The sequence below is a fragment of the Podarcis gaigeae genome (genome assembly GCF_964106915.1).
Source record: "Podarcis gaigeae genome assembly, chromosome: 1".
Classification (NCBI taxonomy): Eukaryota; Metazoa; Chordata; class Lepidosauria; order Squamata; family Lacertidae; genus Podarcis; species Podarcis gaigeae.
The window spans coordinates 77,700,259-77,706,284 of NC_139678.1; positions in this window are offsets into that span (position 1 = coordinate 77,700,259).

Consider the following 6,026-nt stretch of genomic DNA (forward strand, 5'->3'; position numbering starts at 1 on the left):
GCAGTCTTTATTCTAAAAGGCGAAGTCAAACATTTGATTCTATGGCCACCAACAGTTTCACAAAGCTCTTCTCTTAAAGCATTAAACAAACAGGAGGAGACAGAGAAACATCATATTGCTATTCTTTATGTGCATAATTTGCAAGGGATCAATTTCGAAATGATTACCTGGTGCTATACTAGGATGGTAGCATGGTGTATTACACCAACAAAATTAAATTTAATAAAAAAAAAGTAGCAATAATTGATGGAAGTGTCGAAATGGGAGGGGGAAATTCCCCAGTTGTGACAGAATTGCCCTTCAGCTAAGAATTATTGATATATGAGAAGAGAAGAAATGAGGGGGGAAAGCATGAATAATGGATTTGCAATTTTTCTTATTGGCTTATAGAAGCAACTTTTTAAAATAAAAAAATAGATCAAGAATTGGCCGTTAATATGATTGTGACAGCAAGAAATAAAATATGAAGAATATGGGAGACAGAGAGACTCCAGTGATCAAAGAATGGATAAATGATGTGATCGGGCAGAAAAGTCAATGTTAATATATGTTCTGTTTGAGTTGAAAAAAATTAAACTATTCTCTGTGAGATGGGTTGCAGGTGTCAGAGGAAAGGAAATATATTAACATCTAATCATGTCATATGCTTAGACGTGGCTGTGATAATTATGTAGAGGAGAAAATACAGTTTAATGACTGTTAGTTTGGTGCTTTTTTTGTTTTAAAGAAATGCTATCTCTGTTTGAGACCTTAAATAATATAATTTTATTAAAGTCCTTTATAATAAGTCTAATATGTATAGAATCTTAAGTGATATACATCACTTTGGTGCTACTAATGCAGCAAAAGCAACACAGGAGGCAGCAATTATGAGTTACCAGTCTCTGCAGCCACAGCAGGTGCTGTGATTCACCAGTGATTTGACTTGACCCCTGGAGGTACACGCCATTGTCTCTCCAGACTGGGGCATGCCAACCAAAAACGCATTTATAGGATTTATATTTTCTATTACTCTCTGATGCACTGTAATTGCACTACCAGCCCCCTCTATCTAATTCATTCTCAGGTGTTTTTTGTTTTGTTTTACATTTTCTCTGAAAAAAATTCTGGAAAACCAGTATATGCCAGGCAAGTCTAACAGGTTGATCGTGATCGACAGGTAGATCACCGGACATCTGTGGTAGATCACTGGCTCCCCCCAAAAAAGTTCAACAAGTTTGATCACTGTCAGTCTTTGTGAGTAGATCGCAGTCTCTTGGGAGTTGGCCACCCTTGGTATATGCCATGAGGCTTAAAAAAAATTGGCCACCATGTGATTCCTACACACACAGATGGCTGTAGGGAGAATGAAAGACAAGGAGAGGTGATAGGTGGGATGAGGCAGAGAGGAAAGGATTGGGCCAGCTGGGCTTATTCTCCTGCTTTCATCCCTCTTCCTCTTGGGTCAGGCACCCCCAAACTCGACCCTCCAGATGTTTTGAGACTACGACTCCCATCATCCCTAGCTAACAGGACCAGTGGTCAGGGATGATGGGAATTGTAGTCCCAAAACATCTGAAGGGCCGAGTTTGGGGATGCCTGCTCTTGGTGTAAGAAGCTTACATAGACTAAGCTCCTCCCTAGCCAAGGAGGAGTCTTATAATCAAAAGAAAAAATTTGAAGACAGACTGACAAATCTAATACACAGAGGGAGCTCAATGGCCTCCATGGATCTAAGGTTGGGGGTATGGGATAATCAGTCTCATAACCAACATGCTTAAGTCTAATTAACACAGGGGTTAAGGCCATAGAATAAACTGTTCTGCCAGTTTAGTTTAGGTCCCTCCCTTGCTACTTGGGAGGAAGGTAATTGAACTTATTGCTGAACCTCAGTATACCTGAGAAGCTCAACGTGTGAAGAGGCTCTCACAAACCATTATTCTGTATCTATACCAATAATTTAGGAACTTTCACCACTGTACAACTAAGCCTAGTTTTACTGCTTGTACAACGTTTTTGACTGATGTATGGAAAAGCACATGAACCTGACCTTTGAAGAATTTATAAGTATACCAATTTTTAACTTATCAAACATGTTGTCTTTTCATATGCTGAAGGAAGAGGGGAGTTTTGGAACTCATAAGGGCTGAAAGGTGTTCAGAAACAGCAGTTAGTGGAAAACATGGCACCTTACACTCTATCTACTGAGTTCCATTGCTTGCCAGTCTTGTTCCAGGTATAATTCAGAGTACTGACATTTGAAAGTAAAAACAATCCTGGTCCTATATATTTTAGTGATCACCCGACCAACTTCCCATAAGTGTCTCTTCCCCTTCCATTCAGCTGATGAAATCAGCTGCTGCTGATACCCAACTTCCTTGAAGGTCCATATTCAAGGTGAGGAAGAAAAGAATTCCCTGGCAAATAAGGGCCACACATTAGGGAAAGTTATACAGCTGTACTTTGCTATAATTATGATATATTATCTCTCCCATTCTTTGGCAGTATTGTTGGGTTGAACTTTGGAATCTGTGTTTGTTGTCTCATCTGGGTTTCCATGGAGCATCTAACTAAGAGGGGGAGGGAACGAGAGAAGGAAGTATCTATAACACAAACAGAAGGGAATTGTTGCCTTAATTCGAATTGACTACAGCCACATGAAGAGAAATTTTATCGGAATAAAAAAAAAAAATCCAGGAGCAAACTGCTGAACTTCTCATCTTTATCAAACTTTTTATCTGGGGGGAATGAACAATCTGCCCTTTCCTCTGTCTGTGGGTGCTGTTTATTGTGATACTGCTACAGAAGGTTTCGGTCATTTGACTCTCATGCTGCTCCCTTCCTTTCCTTGTCTGTTTATTCCCAGATCTCTCTTCAGTTTATTTACTTATTAAATTTATACCTCACCCTTCAACCCAGTGCAGCAAATGCTTCCCATATTGGAATTGTAAGAACATAAGCAGAACCCTGCTGAGTCAGGGCAATGGCACCCCTGGCTCAGCATCCTTTTCTCACAATAGCCAAAGAGATGCCTTTGGGAAGCCCAAAATGGAGTCCCTGTGAAGTTGTTTTGCAGATGCAAAATGGTTTTAAATTACAGACTATAAATGACTGATTTGTGTAGTCATTAATCATCTTATTACTAACCTCCTGTCATTTACTCCAAAAAATGCTTTGTGCCCTTTGAGTACATCCTTTTCTCAAGGAAGGGGGAATTAATGTTCCACTCTCTTAGCTCTAAACAACATCAGAGAATATCCTGGTTTGCAATTCCCAGCATTTTTAACAAACTACAGTTCCCTGGATTCTTTGGGAGAAGCCATGACCATGTTGCAACTACCATTTGTTGGATTGTGGCTTTTGCTTTGCCCTCAGTTTATGCCCTTGACATAACGTTCAATATTTCCTCATGACTATAATATTAGTATAATAATTAACAACAGGAAGAGAATCCAGCTGCACACATATGCACACTTTTATTAACCCAGAAAGAGCAGGTCAGAAACAACATAGTTAAGAATGAAATATGAAAGAAGACAGGTATGCACTTAGCTAACCCAGAACAGATTACACAGATTACATGCAGGAAAAGCATTCTCAACGAGAACATGTCACACTGTAGAAAAAGAGAACATGATACCATTACCAACTGTACAAACAAACCTCTAAAAATGTGAATAAAATAGTGACGTGTGCTAGTTGTACATCTTAAATTCCATCCATCTGCATATCCCACAGGTTCTCCTTAGGATGGCAAACCTCAAGCCTGGGGGGGGGGGGAATGCTGCACACACACACACACACACACACACACACCCCACCAGACCTCTATTTGGACCTTTGAACTCTCTCTGGATCACAGCCCTCACTGGCCCTCCTTGAGTGTTTTTGCCTGGCTGAAATCAGTCTCAACAATGTTTCTTCCTTGCCTGCAGGGGGGATAGAGAGGTAGGCCTTAGGAAAGAGGTGTGCAAAAACTAGGCTACCAGACAATGGTAAAATTTACATTCCTTGCTCTGCTTACTTTTACCTGTGGCCCCACCCACCATTGGCATGTGGCCCCCGGAAGATTGATCAGAAAGGAATGTGGCCCTTTGGGTCAAAAATGGTTCCCCATCCCTGGTCTATTCAATGATAGCTTAGCTATCTGCCTCTTTCCCCAGCAGATGGGCCATAAGAAACTTAATCTTTGTGCACACAACAAGGATCAGTGCTCACATCATTTGCCTTAGGAATTTCTTGTTTTTTCCCCATGCACTTTTTGCACATTATTGAATCTTTTTTTATGCATTTTGCTGGCAAAAGGATGCATTGCAGTTCTGATATCGTTTGCAGTTTTCAATTGTGGCACAGTTTCAAAAAGGTTTTGCGCAACAGCCCATTCGCTGCAGTGTGAACACCTGATCATGCTTTCTCCTGTTTGGGTTTTCCATTCCCCATGGTTCTCTCAGTTCAGACAATGAAGATTTATGAAGTCCAGAGTCTAAAATGGCAGAACTGCACCATGGAGTCACATGAGATATTCACACTCACTGCTCTGCATTGTTGCTTTTGCTGTGCTCCACATAGAAATGTCACAGACTGGTTGCTATCCCTTACATTTAATGTTCTTTTTGCTCCACTGTTTACATATTATGGATATCTTCCAAATACAGATCACACACATGTCTGTTGAGTAAGGTTCTAGTCCAGTGGTTTTCAACCAGTGTGTCGTGGCACCCTGGGTGCCTTGAATGGTGGTCAGGGGTGCCGCGGGCAACACTGGCCTCTGTCCCTCTTTCTTTCCCCCTCTCCTCTGATGCTCTCTCATGTCTGCCTCCCAAAGGCTTGCACAGCTGTTTGTGCAGCAGCCCTGGCTACAAGCTCCCCAGGCAAATGGTGCCTCTGGGGCTGGCCAGGGGTTGCTTCCCAGGCCCCTGTGGGGCAATGTGAGGAAACACCTCTTTTTGGAGTGGGGAGGGGGCAGCACAGAGACCAGGAGCGGCAGCTACAGCTGCCCAGAGGACTCCCAAGGAAAGGGGAGAGGAGAGAAGGCTGAATGAACACTCCCCAAGGGAGGGTGTTCGAAAAAGGGCAAGAGGCTACCAAGTCTGCAGGCAAGGGGTGACACAGCTGGGGTCCTAAGCCCCTCAGGGGTGCGCAGAAAGAAGATAGTTGGTCAAGGGAGCCCTGGACCCAAAACCTCTGCTCTCGTCCATAAAAGCTTTTGCTTCAATAAATCTGTTGCAGCACAATCCTATATGTATCTACTCAAAAGTAAGTGCCATTAAGTTCAACGAAGGTTTCTTTCAGATAAGCAGCCTTAATCTTTAAGGTGCCTCAAAGCACTTTCTCCTTTTAAAATATGGAATGGCATTTAAAGAAGCAATCTGAATGCCCTGTGGGTATTGCAAAAAAAAAAAAAAAGTATCACAATGTTTCGTTCCCGAGTTATATACATTGTACCTTAGGTTTGGGGTTTCTATCTAAGTTACACAGAGTTACAGCAAAGGTTCGCTATGTTCAGTACTGTATCGTATATGCAATTTCAAAAAAATGGGTATGGGCGCTACCTTGTGGTTGAAGCAGGAAATAGTTTTGTCTTAAGAAGGTGACAAGTTTAACAACATGGACACATTTTACAACAAAAGAATATTTTTCCATGATTCATTTTTTCCTGAAACAATCTATTTCCTTGGGAGTACCAGTCAAAGATGTGAAAGCAGAACTCAACCACTTTCAAACACTGTATTTCTTTCAACAGGAGTTTTCTCACTTTTTAAGAGGTAGGGAAATATATGCTGCTATGTGATGTTTTAGAGAACATGGCTCAACTGTTTTAAAGTAAATGTGCTGAATCTGAAAATTGTACTATCTTGAGAACTAATGAGATTTAAGTATACAACTAAACAACTGAAAAATCAGTTGTGAATAATGAATGCTTTACTTTCTCTCGATTGAACCTACAGGTGGTGCTAGTGCTTTTCAAAGCATATGGATAATGTTAGATTGAAGTGGAGAATGCTGAACAATTATTTTTATAATTATTTGTATTTATTGCATAATGT